Below are 13841 nucleotides of genomic sequence, written 5' to 3'. Positions count from 1 at the left end.
CTCCAAGGCCCCTTGGCACAGGCCCAGGCTGCAATCCACCACTCCTCCTCCCCCACAGCACAGTGGCATAAGGTTTGGGGAGGCTCCGACTCCCCCAGCATCCATGATGTGCTGCCCGTGCTTTGGACTGAACTTCAAGCTCATTACTCCCACTGGCGAACAGCTACTCACATGAGTAGGCCTATTAAATGCAATAAGAAAGATTTTCAGAAAGCACTGAGTGCCCACCCACTGAAATCAGGCTCATTTACAGGCATCTCTCGTTGAACATTCAAGCAACACACACATCAACAATTACTTTAGCCAACAGTGTCTAAGAAAAAAAAAAAAAAAAGCCATAACTCTGACACCGACCTACTGTGTGACCTTGGAAAAGTCACTTTATCTTCATTTCCCTTCGCATACTTTGTCTTGCCTATTCTGATTGTAAGTTCTTTTGGGGCAGGGCCTGTCTTGCTATGTGTTTATCTAGTCCTTACGTAATTGACCTCCCAACGGAGATCCCTTGCCATGGCTACCATATAAAAAACTTGCCCCAGTAGAAAAGTTATAGCAGTATTCCTCTGTTCCAGGGCTTAGAGTAAATATTTGCTCATGTTGATGGTTTATAATAAAAGAACTTGTGTATTCACAGTAACAATTCTGAATGTGTTCATGCCAATGGGCATTCAACAATTCACTATCTCTGAAGTCTAATTACATTTTCCTAAATTAAGGTAGTTAGACTGTATTATGGACTAATTGCCACATTTTGTTTAAAAAGTGAAGACTCTAACAAGCTGTACAAAAGCTGTAAAACAGCATATTATACTAGTCGATATTTAGGCTACGAGTCTCCTCTCACAGCAGCATAAGTCAGAAGCAACCATTACAGCCTACGGAGATATACCACTGGTGTGAGAGCAGAACTAGGCCTCAGCATTCAGATTGTATCCTTTTGAGAGCCTCCTAGGTAAGTGTGATTCTGGATCTCTCTCCAAACTGCAAGAGGAGATGCACTGTTTTCTCACTTTGACTTGCAAAGCTTAGTATGTAGTTATCAGTGCAACTGAACTAAGAGTGGAGATTTTAGCTTCCCACCCTATTTATATTTCCATCAAACAAGAGGATATATTACACAGTCAGTCAGTGGGGTCTGAGGGCATTTAGAAGGATTGGACCCTAAAAACCACAATTTGTTTTATATAATTGCTAGAGTGTGACGTAGCGGGGGTGCTGTATGCTCTGTAACCAGGGGTTCCCCTGCGCTGTGATGTGTGATTCCCACATGTGTATTGGCCCAAACACCTAGTCCCAGCATGAGCAGATAACACTGCTCTTCCCCGGGGAAGAGACAAAGAAAAGGGAGGCAGAGATGAACACCTGGCTGGGAGGCAGGGTCTTGGAGTGAAGCAGTTTCTGGCTAGAAAACATGAAGAGAACAGACTAAGCTGGGTGCTGAGGGAGCAGAGGGGGGACAATGGACCCCCTAACTGAAGGGGTCTGAGGCATCCAGGCCCTGACTCCTGTAACCACATCACGTCTATGCTGTGCTGTATCCTGGAGGAGCAATAAACCCCCTCTATTCTACTGGCTGGCAGAGTCTGTTCTTGTTGCTATGAGGCTGCAGGATCAGGGGGAACCCCCACACGCCGTCACATAGAGTACAAAGAGTCCATGTGGGTTTCCTTGGTCGGTAGGGAGATGCCTGCCTGCTGTACATGTAATAGTATATATCGTTTATACATGACATGGATGAGAGCATGCTGGATTTGTGACACGTGGATTTCCTCTAAGGCTCCTTTGTGCTGGAGAACAGCTGCACAAAAGGGATAAACAATCAAGCCTCCTCTGGAGACAAGGTTATACTAGGTGATCAATTTTGGTTTAAAATTGGTTCTCAGTGTGTCGTCCGCGCACCACTAGTGGTCTGAGATCCATCTTGCAGGTGAGCCGGGGCTCAGAGTTCACCCTGCCCCCCCACCCCCACAGTGGGGAACCTGTGCTGGTGCTCCAGCCCTGAATACACATCCTTCAAGGTTGGCTTCCTGCCTGTAGGTGGAGAGCTCCAAGCTTCACAGGCCGGATCCAGTTCATGGGGGGAGAAAGTGACTCTGCCTGCTGCTGTCCCCCCTCAGGGGAAAATGGCAATGCAGGAAACCTCACACCTGGAGGCTTTCTCCGCCGCTCCCATTGGCCAGAATCCTGGTGAGGCCTCCCAACCGTACCTGCTCCTGCACCCTTCCTCCCACCCAGACCACATCCGGACCCATTCTATCATGGCTGGTGATCCACAAAAAGGTTTGTGTTGAGCAGGGTGTGCTGCAGGCCAAAAAGTTTGAGAACCACTGGCTTAAAGAATTTCATGACATAAAGCACAAGGGCAACGAGGAGGAAGAATTGTGTGGTTAAGCAGCGATGGAAAGGGCAGATCAGTCACTGGGTCCTCACCTGTGAGTTGGAAGATCTACTTTTTCAAAGACATCCTTTGTTACTTTAACTAGTCACGAATGCTGTCTACACTACGGACTTTACAGCAAGTGTACCTCTGCAACTGCACCACTGTAAGTTCTCTTGTGTAGCTTCTCTGCTCCCACTGATACAATGCTGTCTACGCTGGAGCTTTTGTCAATGCAACTGATGTTGATTTGCGGGGCAGGTGTTTTCACACCTTTGACAGACAAAAGTTTTGCTGACAAAAGTGCTAGTGTAAACAAAGACAGAGTCTCTGGCTATGTCTACATAGCAGGGCAAAAGTCAATTGCATAGCTGAAGTCGAAATAGCTTAATTTGGCTTTTAGCGCTGTCTACATAGCAGATAGCCAAAGGAAGAGCACTCTTCCTTTGACTTCCCTTGCTCCTTGTGAAATGAGGGTTACAGGAGTCAGAGTAGTCAGAGTAAAAAGTCTTCCAGCTCAACATTATTTCAAAATAATGGCTTGCTGTGTGGACACGCATTTTGTCATTTTGAAATAATGTCAGTTATTCCAAAATGCTGCTGCTGTTTAGACGTACCCTCTCTGTGCTTCAATTTTCCATCTGTAAAACAGATAGTAGCACTGCTCTATCTCTCATGGGTGTTGTGAGCACCTTTAATTGATTCCAAGAGACCAAGAGGAGTGCCTTCTTGATGACAGGTGTCAAAGCTGAAGGTTTACTCAAAAGCAAACTGATAGCCTCTGCTGTTAAAGGACTTTTTATAAATAAGCAAGTTACCTTGACTCTGCATTACTGATTCCATCTCCAACATGAAATGGACTGTCAAGGTCCATATAACTGCTAATGCTCCACAAGAAGCAATAATATCCTGATAATTATCTAAATACTGAACTTGATTCTGCCCTCTGTTGCAATAGGGAGGTGAATGTAGTTAGTCCAGATACAAACTGGTGCAGCAGAGAGCCCTCCCAGAGTAATCCAGGATGCTGCAAACAAATTCTATGTATGTATTTTTGCATCTTTCCTCCAGAAAAGCTGTCATGTTTTCCTGTTCACTAATCAACATTTCACAAAATGTTAAAACTGCCTCACATTTACCAAATGCCATTTCCATTACATTTTCTCCTACATGTGATTCTGAAAGAACTACAAAAGGAGAAGAGCATTATCCATAGCTTGCCACAGATTAATTAATTATATTCCCCGCAGAGTCCCAAATCCATAATTCACACTAGGTTTTTACTTTTGGGTTCCTAGTTTAGCTGGGAGACATGTAAAAATTAATGTAAACTGACAGCTTCATATTAGCCACATATCTAATGAGTCTCAAGTGGATAATTTATTCTTTCCAGGGTCAATTGCTTCCTGAATTGGCCCAAGTCTGCCTATTTCAGATGGCACCATATGAATAACCCTGAGCAACTAGTGGTAGGACTTAAGTTACGCTGTGTCAAAACTATTAAAAGATTAAAGCAACATCACTTTTTTTAAAGTTCTTATGGCCCAAATCTTTGTACAGCAGGTAAACATGCTGCAGACAGTCACCCAGCTGGTCCCTCTTCTTTGCTCCTGCAAGCCACTTGCCTGAGCTCATGATACAAGCTGGCAGGTAGCAGCACAGCCTCCCTGTGCTGGCCAGTTCAGGTGCAGTCAATGAGTTTGCATTTGTTCAGCAGAGGACATTGTTTTTGCTCCCCAGTGAACAGCTGATGGGCTCAGGAAGGAGTCTGATGATCAGGATGCAGTCAGCCTGTGAAGAAAGCATGCTAACAAGAGAGAATGGGGAGGACAAGCAGAACATCAGAGGAGAGGAATGGACTAAGAATAGAGAAGAAATTTAAAGAAGGAAAGGGGGAAAGAAAATGATAATCAATGCACTGTTTCAAGTGATGATTGCATGCCACTCAGGGCTACTTAAAACACTATTAAAGGCCAGGGGGAACTGCTCCATCTACAAACAATTCTCCAGGAGAAAGGAGCGAACATTTCTGAAAATATCATCAAGTAGTTTCAATAAGTTTGCTCTTACCCATGACAAGGAATTGGCAGAAATTTCTTGCCAACTCCTACCTCCAGAAATTATGTGTCCTCCATAACAGGGTCAGCACACAGCTCTCACAAGCACCACTACGGTTTGCCTTCTTTCAGTTCTGGTGACCCCTTTCAATGGTTCTCAGGCAGTTTTTCTAGCAACTCAGTCCACAGGCCGAGTCATATGATCTGTCTGCATTAAGGATATTAATGCAGACTAGTCAATTATCCATTCAGCAAATGCTTATTGGCAGGGCTCGCCAAACCGCAGTGAGCCCCACTCACCAGCTGCGCTGTCCGGCAATCTGCGCATGTGTAGATCGTTCTGCACATGTGCAGATCGCCCGAACCCGGCTCTTCCGGGTTACAATCTACTTGACACGGGCAGTAGATTGTATTATTTGTCGAGCCCTGCTTATTGGATAATCAGTCAACTAGTCAATTCCTGCCTTGCTGCCTCTATGAAATAGAGGCAGCAAAGGGGGGGGGGTGAGGAGGTACTTCAAAGCAGCAGTGCTGCACAGCTGAGCCTGGGATCAGGTGTGTGGCACTGCCCCTTTGAATGCCACCTCGGCATTTCAAAGGGGCAGCCATACGTGGAACCCGGGGTCAGCTGTGGACTCCCCAGCTGACCCCGGGTTCTGAGGAAATGCCGTGTGGAACCTGCAGTAGGCTGGGGAGTCCCCAGCTGATCCTGGCTCTGCGTTCCATGTTGTGCTGCTGATTTGAAATGCCACGCAGAGCCAGGATCAGCTGGGGACTCCCCAGTCTACTGCAGGTTCCACACGGCATTTCCTCAGAACCCGGGGTCAGCTGGGGACTCATGTGCATTTCAAGCTGGCACCCCGCGTGCAGCCAGGAGTCAGTGGGACTTCCTGCTGGCCCTGGGCTACAAGCGGAGTTCCACATTCCTCCTTTGAAATGAGCTGCACACGGAGTTCCGCATTCCTCCTTTGAAATGTACAAGAGCCCTTTTGGGTCTCTTGTACATTTCAAAGGAGGACTGCGGAAGTGCCTATCGACTAATCTTCTATAACTAGTCAATTAACTGTTACTTAACATCCTTTGTCTGCATGTCAATTAAAACAGAACCCTTGCAGAGCATAACATCCACTGTTCAGGGGCCTATTTCAGTACTGTGCTGGTAGTGTCATTCTTTCCCTCATCAGGCTCCATAGTTAAGTAGTCCCAATCTTGGTATAGGGCCCTATCCCCAGTGCTTCCTCCCTGATGACACTATCTTTCTATAACCCTCACCGGGCTCAGTCCCATCTTAGCAGCCAGCCAGGAACCTCTCTACCCCCTAATCTCTGCCAGCAGACTGTCTTTGGTCCTGCTGCTATTCCCAGCATATGTCCTTTTTCTCCATCTCCAAACAGCAACTAACTAGTGCTCTGTTCTGCAGCTCCTTTTATATGGCCTTCCTGACTGGCCATCCCAGAAGCCCCTCTGATTGGTTGTTTCCTCAAAACTGCTCAGTCTACTGGAAGAACCTGTTCACTGAACCTTTTCTGGAATAGGTGTGGCAGAATCCTAAGGCCTCCAGTAGAAGGCCTTTGAATCTAGTCCACTCCATCACACTCTCCTCCAAGTCCCCTCAGTAACAACTGACGGTCTGCATCAAGCCAGACTTCTCAGCATACCTTTACACAGCTACTGAAGGACAACCTCTGGAATCCACCTTCAAGGACTGGTTTTCCAGCAGAGAAGGAAATCCATGTAAAGTTTAATACAGTTTCAAGCTGTGTTAATTTGAGGACTCTGTTTACTACTGTTATCTTTGAGAAAGAGAGATCTTGTCACTCCTTTGCCCCAGTTCTGGCCCTCTTGGGTGAGCTCTGTTTGTGTTGCGTGTAACAGAAAATAGCACAAGCCCGTGGCTCTAGCATATGTATAGAAACTCAGGATCCACAGAGCATTCTGCACAGGGCCAAAGAGAGAAGGGACAAGTCATGAAGGCAGCTGACACCATCCTCCCACACAGAGGAGATTCTTTGAATGCAGTTTCTATGGAGACATTCCACTCGTTCCTGGTCCCTAGAGTTTACCATCTAAAACACAGACAGAAACTCACCTGAGAAGCCAAGAAGATAGGGATAATTACTAAGATGTATATGTATATTTTGTAGCCCTATCAATCTGTCAAGGAGGCAATGTTGTTATGTGGGGAAACAGCATTATTGGGATTCCTAGAAAAGTTAGGGGAGGGGTCTTTCCCAAGAAAGATTTGAACAAAGTGTCTGGTACAAACTCTGAAAAAAGAAAGAACAAAAGTCAGCCAGTGAAGCCTCTTGAGGGGCTGTTCAAAGATCTCAGGGCAAAGAAATAAAAGCCTGTTATGGAAATGCAAAATGGGGAAGCAGCCAAAAAAAGAATGTCTGAAGACTCAGACAGTGTGTTCAGAGAAAACATTAATGCACAGGGAAAACACCAGGGAAGTAAAACAATACAATGTTCCAAAAAGTTGGTCCATATCCTGAGCTATTACAGTGCTGTAAATCCAAAGTAACTGAAGTGAATCCCAATTACAGTACACTGATTCTCCCATGAAGCTTATATTAGACTATGTCTCAAACTGCTTTATTTATTACACAAATTTATAAAGGTAACCATCATTGTAGAATCTGAATGCATTTTACATGGCTTAAATTGAGTCATTAACATTTCCAAATAAGAGGTATGTGACTGCTTTCAAACAATGAAGATGAGTTAAGGCTAGCTAAGTACATTAAGGCTGTGTCTACATTTGCATGATTTTGCGCAAAAGCACCTGCTTTTGCGCAAAAACTTCCTGCCTGTCTACACTGGTGGGGAGTTCTTGTGCAAGAACACTGACGTTCTAATGTGTGAAATCAGTGCTTCTTGTGCAAGAACTATGACTCTCCCGCTCAGGAATAAGCCCTCTTGCGCAACTGTTCTTGCACAAGAGGCCAGTGTAGACAGGCAACATGAATTTCTTGCGCAAGAAAGCCCAATGGTTAAAATGGCCATTGGAGCTTTCTTGCGCAAGAGAGCGTCTACACTGGCGCAAGCACATCTCTTGCACAAAGGCACATGCCAGTGTAGACATTCTTTTGCGCAAATACTCTAATGCAAAAACTCTTGCCTTAAAGAGTACTTGCGCAAGTTCATGCCAATGTAGACGTAGCGTAAGAGAAATGGGAAAGATTGTAATAAATATACAGTATTGGGGAACAAATAACATTATAAGGAGGAGTTATATTAATGACTACAAAATTGCTGAGAAGCTGGCATACCTAGAATATCACAAAAAATGTTGACAGTGATGTCTATGACATTGTAGATTAGTCTCCCAACAGAAGACATGGGGCACTTGAAACTAAGACTGTTCAAACAACAGAATTTTTAGCATTTCAAAATTTGTTTCCATTCTGAATTAAAATGAATAGTCAAAATGTTGCAATCTGCCATGAAACAAATGTCAAATGATTTCAACTTTGAAACATCAAATTGCTTTATTACAATAATGCTGAAATATTATATGACATATTCCCTATATAATACTGATATATATAAATATTTAAATGAGCATGTAATATAAACTCACCTGAGAAGCCCACAAGGTAGGGTTAACTATTCAAAAAACAAAAATGATTACAATTATATTCAAAACAAAACATTTTGACATTAAGTTACAAAGTTGAAATGGTCATCCATTTGAAATGGACATGTGTAGGGGTCAATTGCGGAAGAACTCTGTACATGTGAAGTATAGGGGTGGTGAGGCCTGCATTTCCCCCTCCCCCTTTCTCATTCCACTGCCCCCCCCCCCCCCTCCCCACCTTCCCTACTACTGATGAACCAGAAGCAAGCCTTTAGGAACATACGCCATTGTAGCAAGAACGAATTGTAGATAAGGGCAGGAACATAACAATCTTGTTTTCCTAAATGTACTGATCATGTAAACAAAGTCAACGGACAAGCAGTACAGCTGAGCCATACGGTAACAAGCAATGAGTAACCCCTGAAAATTTCCAAGCTGCAGAACAAGGCAGAGACATTGTATTTAAAGCTGCACAAGAGCACAGCAATTTGGACCTCACTGATGGGCTTTGGGTACCAGCGCCTCGGAAGCTCAGACCGTCTCCCAATTCATCCACAGCCTACATGGGTTCCCCGGCTAGCAGAAGGGATGTAAGAAATGCCACTTTTCCTATCATGTTGTTCTTTTAATTAAGGGGCACAGCAGATAGCTGTCAGGAGATAAACTGCTTGTGTTTGACAGATACCTGTGTAGCATATCTTTGTACTTTGAGAACCCAGTGTCGGACCTGAGACCTAGTCTTGCCGGCAATAACATCTTCCCACAAAATGTTTAGATTTCGATGAATTTGCCTTTTTGCGCTAGAAAACTCTTCCACTGGAAAAAAATGGTGACCAGCTCTACTTAAAAGTAAACTTAACTGAGTAAAACTAGACTGACACCTTAATAGGAAATGTTCTGAAGGAAACTGGACTGAACCTGTAGGGGAGTGGGTTTCTCTCATCTCTGATATCTATGATTCAATGATAAGAGTTAAAACTAAATAAGAAACAGGCAGACATGGAAGAGAAAAGTAGAAGGTACAAAGTAAACCACATGAAACATGATGAGTCACCTGCTTTATAGAAAGTATACAGTTTAAATGTCACATTACATACAATCAAAAATCTCCTTACAGTTTAATCAGATATCTGGAAAGATGACCGTGAAGAAAGAAGGAAGATTTCAGAAGCCTGAGACCAAAATGTGACACAATCTCTCAGCTTAGAACTGCAAATTTAAGCAAATAAGAGATGTGATTTGGTAAAAGGCAAAATTTTGTTGTTAACTGGTATAGATTTTGTCATATTAAAGAGTTTAAAATATTCATAAATATTCATAAAAATATATTTGATCACATGGCACAAGATTAGGCTATGAGGAACAAGGCCTCTTAGGTCAGATGACTGTATAAACAAACCACTACTAGTGGTTGGTGTTGGATCAAGTGCTTGTTGAAAGGTAGAGAATTGTTCCATTTTAGTGTCCTTTCAGTTTTACAACTAGTTGATTAAGGAATTATTTGTGTGTGAGAATTCCTCATTATTATCTTCATATGGTTGCTAAAAGAGGAGGTTGGTTGGTTGGTTGAGCCCAAAGTTGGTAGCTTGGTCATCATTACAGAATTTTTTAGCTTATTGGCCCAGATTCAAGGTGAATATTTCTGAGAACAATCTTGTACAGTGAATTTCATGAGGACACACATTTGAAATTTTTAGACATTATCCCTCTCTCTGTATCTGTGTCTGTTTCCTATGCATATATCTTCCCTTTTTGGTGCCTCGTTTTGTTTTTATGTGTCATAATTTCTTATTTTTATTATGGCTAAGGACCTTAAAAGCAGGAAGTGGCCCAAGTCTCTGGACCCCTAAGAGAGTCTGTGGACAATGTGATTTGGTATGCTGCTGGTTTTATCCAGATGTTCATATTGAATTGTATACATGTGATAAAATATTGGCAAGTGCATGTAAGTCTGTGTTTTATGGGGTTTTTGTAAACATTTCAAATCAATACTATCTTGCCATAGGAAAGTTCTTATACAGAATTTCAAATAAACTGATAATAATGCCTACTGGCCTGCCCTCATGTACAGGGCAAGCAGAACTTGCCCCTAAATCTTTTGTTTTGAAAATATTTTAAAGTTTTCTAAAATATTACTGATTATGAGATACTATTTCAAACTTTGGTCCTCTCATTTAACTATTTTCCTCCCTGGTACTCCACAAAACAAGGATCCAGTTGTCCATGATGATATAAATATTCTGATAAGAATTTCTGCCTAGATCTTTGTCTCATCTGCACTGGAGTAAATCTCCACCAAAGTTAATAAAGTTAGTCTAGATTTATGCTAATTGACCTGAGATCAGAATCCAGCCCAGAAGCTTTTAGCAAATACGCCTCCTTCTGATGACCTACAGCTGCACCACTGCAAATGTGGAGAACATGTGAATCTAGAATGATTTTCTGGAAGAATCCTAAGGCATCAAAAGTTAATCGCAGAGATTCAGGGCAGATATTCAACTGACTAATTTACTGCCATTTTCAGAGATCACATTATGGCTTTCAGAGCAGGGTCTGGGTTATGTTCTTTAAAAACAGTCAAAGAAAAATTATGAGAATGGAGGAAAGTGGGAGAGATTAAATGGTTTACAAAATGCTGTTTTTGGCTTGTACAACATATTACTAATTTTAGCCCAGGCTAAATTTTATAGATGAAATATAACCCCTCTGAAAAATGTCAGCCTTGTGACTCCTGAGATCTGGAACTTTTTTTTAAAAAAATCAACTTTATTCATCTTGTAAAATATTTATCTCATAAGCAGCATACAAAATAAAGCTATCATGAGAAAAGTTTTAATCTTTCCTCTTGTTTACATGTAATATTCACATGCTACTCTAAATTACCTTTATTTTCCATGACCCATATATTCACTTTCAGTGTTTTAATATTTATGTTAATTATTAACTGTGCCTTTGTTTGGTTAAGTGACTGCATAAAAATAGCAACTTCTTACTCAGCTGATCTGATCCCTGCACATATTCCAAGCAATATTAAGCAATTCTTCATATCTTCTTGCTTTACTGAGAAAAATCATTCTTTTTTACTCCTGCTAGCCTAGAAGGGCCAACATGCATAGGTGTGAATTCAGGCATGTTTTCTAGCAGAAACAGCAGCACCAGAATACCATAGGAAGAATTTTATTAGTGGTGACTATGCAAAAGAAAATAACCCAGCTTGACATTCAGATCCTGCAACTAACCTGAGCAATTTGTCAGAGAAGTTATTTAAAAAACAATAAATCCCTTAATGTTTTTTTTTCAGTCACTGCTCAGAGCAAAGGTACTCTTAAATGTCACAAACATTCATTTGGGGTGTGTCTAGACTACAGGGTTTTGTCGACAAAAGTGGACTTTTCTTGACAAAACTAAACCTGCGTCTACACTACCGCTGAGTTCTGTCGACATAACGTCGACAGAACTCAGCAGTTTTGTTGATGCTGGTATACCTCATTTTACGAGGAATAATGCCTTCTGTCGACAGAGTTCTGTCAACAGAAGGCGTTATTGCATCTAAACTGTCCTTTGCGTCTACACTCCCATGTTGACAAAACAGCTTGCTTTGTCGACAGAACTGAATGTAGTCTAGACGCTCTTTGTCGACAGAAGCTTTGTCGACAGTATCTGTTGACAAAACTTCTGTCGACAAAAGCCTGTAGTCTATACGTACCCTTAAATATGGAATAATTAATATATTTTTCTGATGTGTATATACATGAGCCTGCTTTACAACTGGATAGTCCTTTCTCTAGCTATTTGCTCCATCTGTGCCAATGGAATTGAAAATGCTATCATTCTGATTTATTGTATTTGTATTCATTTAGAAGAAAACTGCTTCCTTTTTAATTAAAATATTTCAGAAATGTGTTATTACTTCTGAGTTAAAGGCATGAAGCTAGTTCTAAATGTTGATGTATTTGAAAAGAGCATTGATCACAGATGTTGCAGGTGCGCTGGAAAATCAAGGACCTGCGGCAGTCCTAGTCCCGGGCCTGCCTGCCAGGGGCCGACCCGGAGGCGTGCCCCCACTTCCAGGCTCTGGACTGCCTCCTGGGGGCTCATGCCGTCCCTGCCCCCCGGGACGTGATAGACCCCGGGGCAGAGGGACAGCTCCCAGAGACGGAGGAGGAGCAGGAGGAGGAGGGCTCCGAGAGACAGGAGCCTGCCGGCAGCCTGCCCAGGACCCGGGACCCCTGAGGCACCCCACAGAGCCGCTCGCCTGTGTCATCCGAGGCCGGGGAGGCGTCCACATGTGAGTACCATCGTGCTCCCCTTATGTGTACGGGGGGCTGGGGCGAGAGGGAGCCCAGGGACCGTGCGCCTGGGTCTTGCCCACCACGGAGCAGCAGCAGGGGATCCTGCAGGGGCTCTGGCCTTGCAGAGGGGAGCTGGGTTTCACACACCTGGGCCCCTGGGGTAATTGACCGCTGTTCTTGTTTCACCACAGCCGCAGCACCTGGGACTGCAGAGCGCACCACCCCACCTGCAGCAGCCGTCCGCGCCCGGGCCAGCAGGAGAGCCAGGAACCAGGAGGAGTACCAGAGGCGGCACCTCCGGTTCCTGGAGCAACAGCTCCGTATCCAGGACCACTGGGTCCAGGAGGACCTGAGGCTGCGCCGGAGGAGCTTGGAGGCACTGGAGGAGCAGGGCCGTGCCCTGCGAGGCCACCTCCAGAGCCTGCTCGACCGCTTCCCAATTCCTCCTGCTCCCCCTGCTCCCCCTGTTCCCCCTCCTCCTCCTCCTGCTCCCCCTTCTGATCCCCCTGCTCCCCCTCCTGCTCCTGCTCCTGCTTCCTCCACACCCCCCGTCCCTCCTGCCCCACCCTCCACAACCATTCCCCACCAACGCCCCCGGACCCGCAGTGTTGCGAGACAGGAGAGGCAGCCGGACCCCCACCCCTGAGCTTTCCTTTCCCTTCCTCCCTTCCCTCCCCTTCCAGCTCCCTTGTCCCAGGTTTCCCCCTCCCCTCTCCCACCCTCCCTTCCTCCCTCCCCCCACCCCAGTTATGTTAAATAAAAAGACATTTTTGTTTGAAAAACAGGTGTCTTTATTTGACAGTAGTTAGGGAGAGGAAAGCGGAAGGGGGTAGGGTGGAAGAAGGCCCCAGTGGGGCATACAGGGAGAGGTCAGTCCTCCTCCTCCACCAGGAAGCTCTCCCGCAGGGCTTCCCGGATCCAGACGGCCCCCCGCTGGGCTTCCCGGATGGCGGCGGTGCGGGACTGACCGTAGTGGCCAGCCATGCGGTCAGCCTCAGCCATCCAGGCTGGCAGGAAAGCCTCCCCCTTTCTCTCACACAAATTGTGGAGCACACAACATGCTGCCACCACGGGAGGGATGTTGTGCTCGGCCAGGTCCAGACAGGTGAGGAGGCATCGAAAGCGGGCTTTCAGTCGCCCGAAGGCCCCCTCCACCACGATGCGGGCCCTGGTCAGCCTGGCATTGAAGGCCTGGCGGGAGGGATTGAGGTGCCCCGTATAGGACTTCATCAGCCACGGCTGCAGTGGGTAGGCGGCATCCCCCACCAGGCAGACGGACATGTCCACGTCCCCGACCCTGATGTGGCGGTCGGGGAAGAAGGTCCCGTCCTGCAGCCGCTGGCACACGGAGGAGTTGTGGTACACCCGGGCGTCGTGTGCTTTGCCGGACTAGCCCACATTAATGTCCGTGAACTGTTCCCGGTGGTCACACACGGCCTGCAGGATCACGGAGAAGTACCCCTTGCGGTTGACGTACCGGGAGGCCTGGTGTTCTGGGGCACGGATAGGGATGTGTGTCCCGTCGATGGCCCCCC

The 13841-nt window shown here is 45.2% G+C and overlaps 2 long non-coding RNA genes across 3 annotated transcripts in view; one reads left to right on the top strand and one right to left on the bottom strand.

The window, feature by feature from the left end:
• The window catches only part of LOC112546340 (uncharacterized), a 160684-nt gene that overhangs the window by 51748 nt on the left and 95095 nt on the right, over positions 1-13841 (bottom strand). The window lies entirely within an intron of this gene.
• On the top strand, positions 8250-13049 carry LOC142829657 (uncharacterized). The gene is made up of 3 exons (XR_016349978.1): positions 8250-9889; positions 11999-12302; positions 12498-13049. It is a non-coding gene; the product is annotated as an uncharacterized LOC142829657 (long non-coding RNA).

Source organism: Pelodiscus sinensis, chromosome 1 (assembly GCF_052426305.1).
Source record: "Pelodiscus sinensis isolate ZL-2025 chromosome 1, ASM5242630v1, whole genome shotgun sequence".
In the NCBI taxonomy this organism is placed as follows: Eukaryota; Metazoa; Chordata; order Testudines; family Trionychidae; genus Pelodiscus; species Pelodiscus sinensis.
This window is presented reverse-complemented; position numbering and strand designations above follow the sequence as displayed.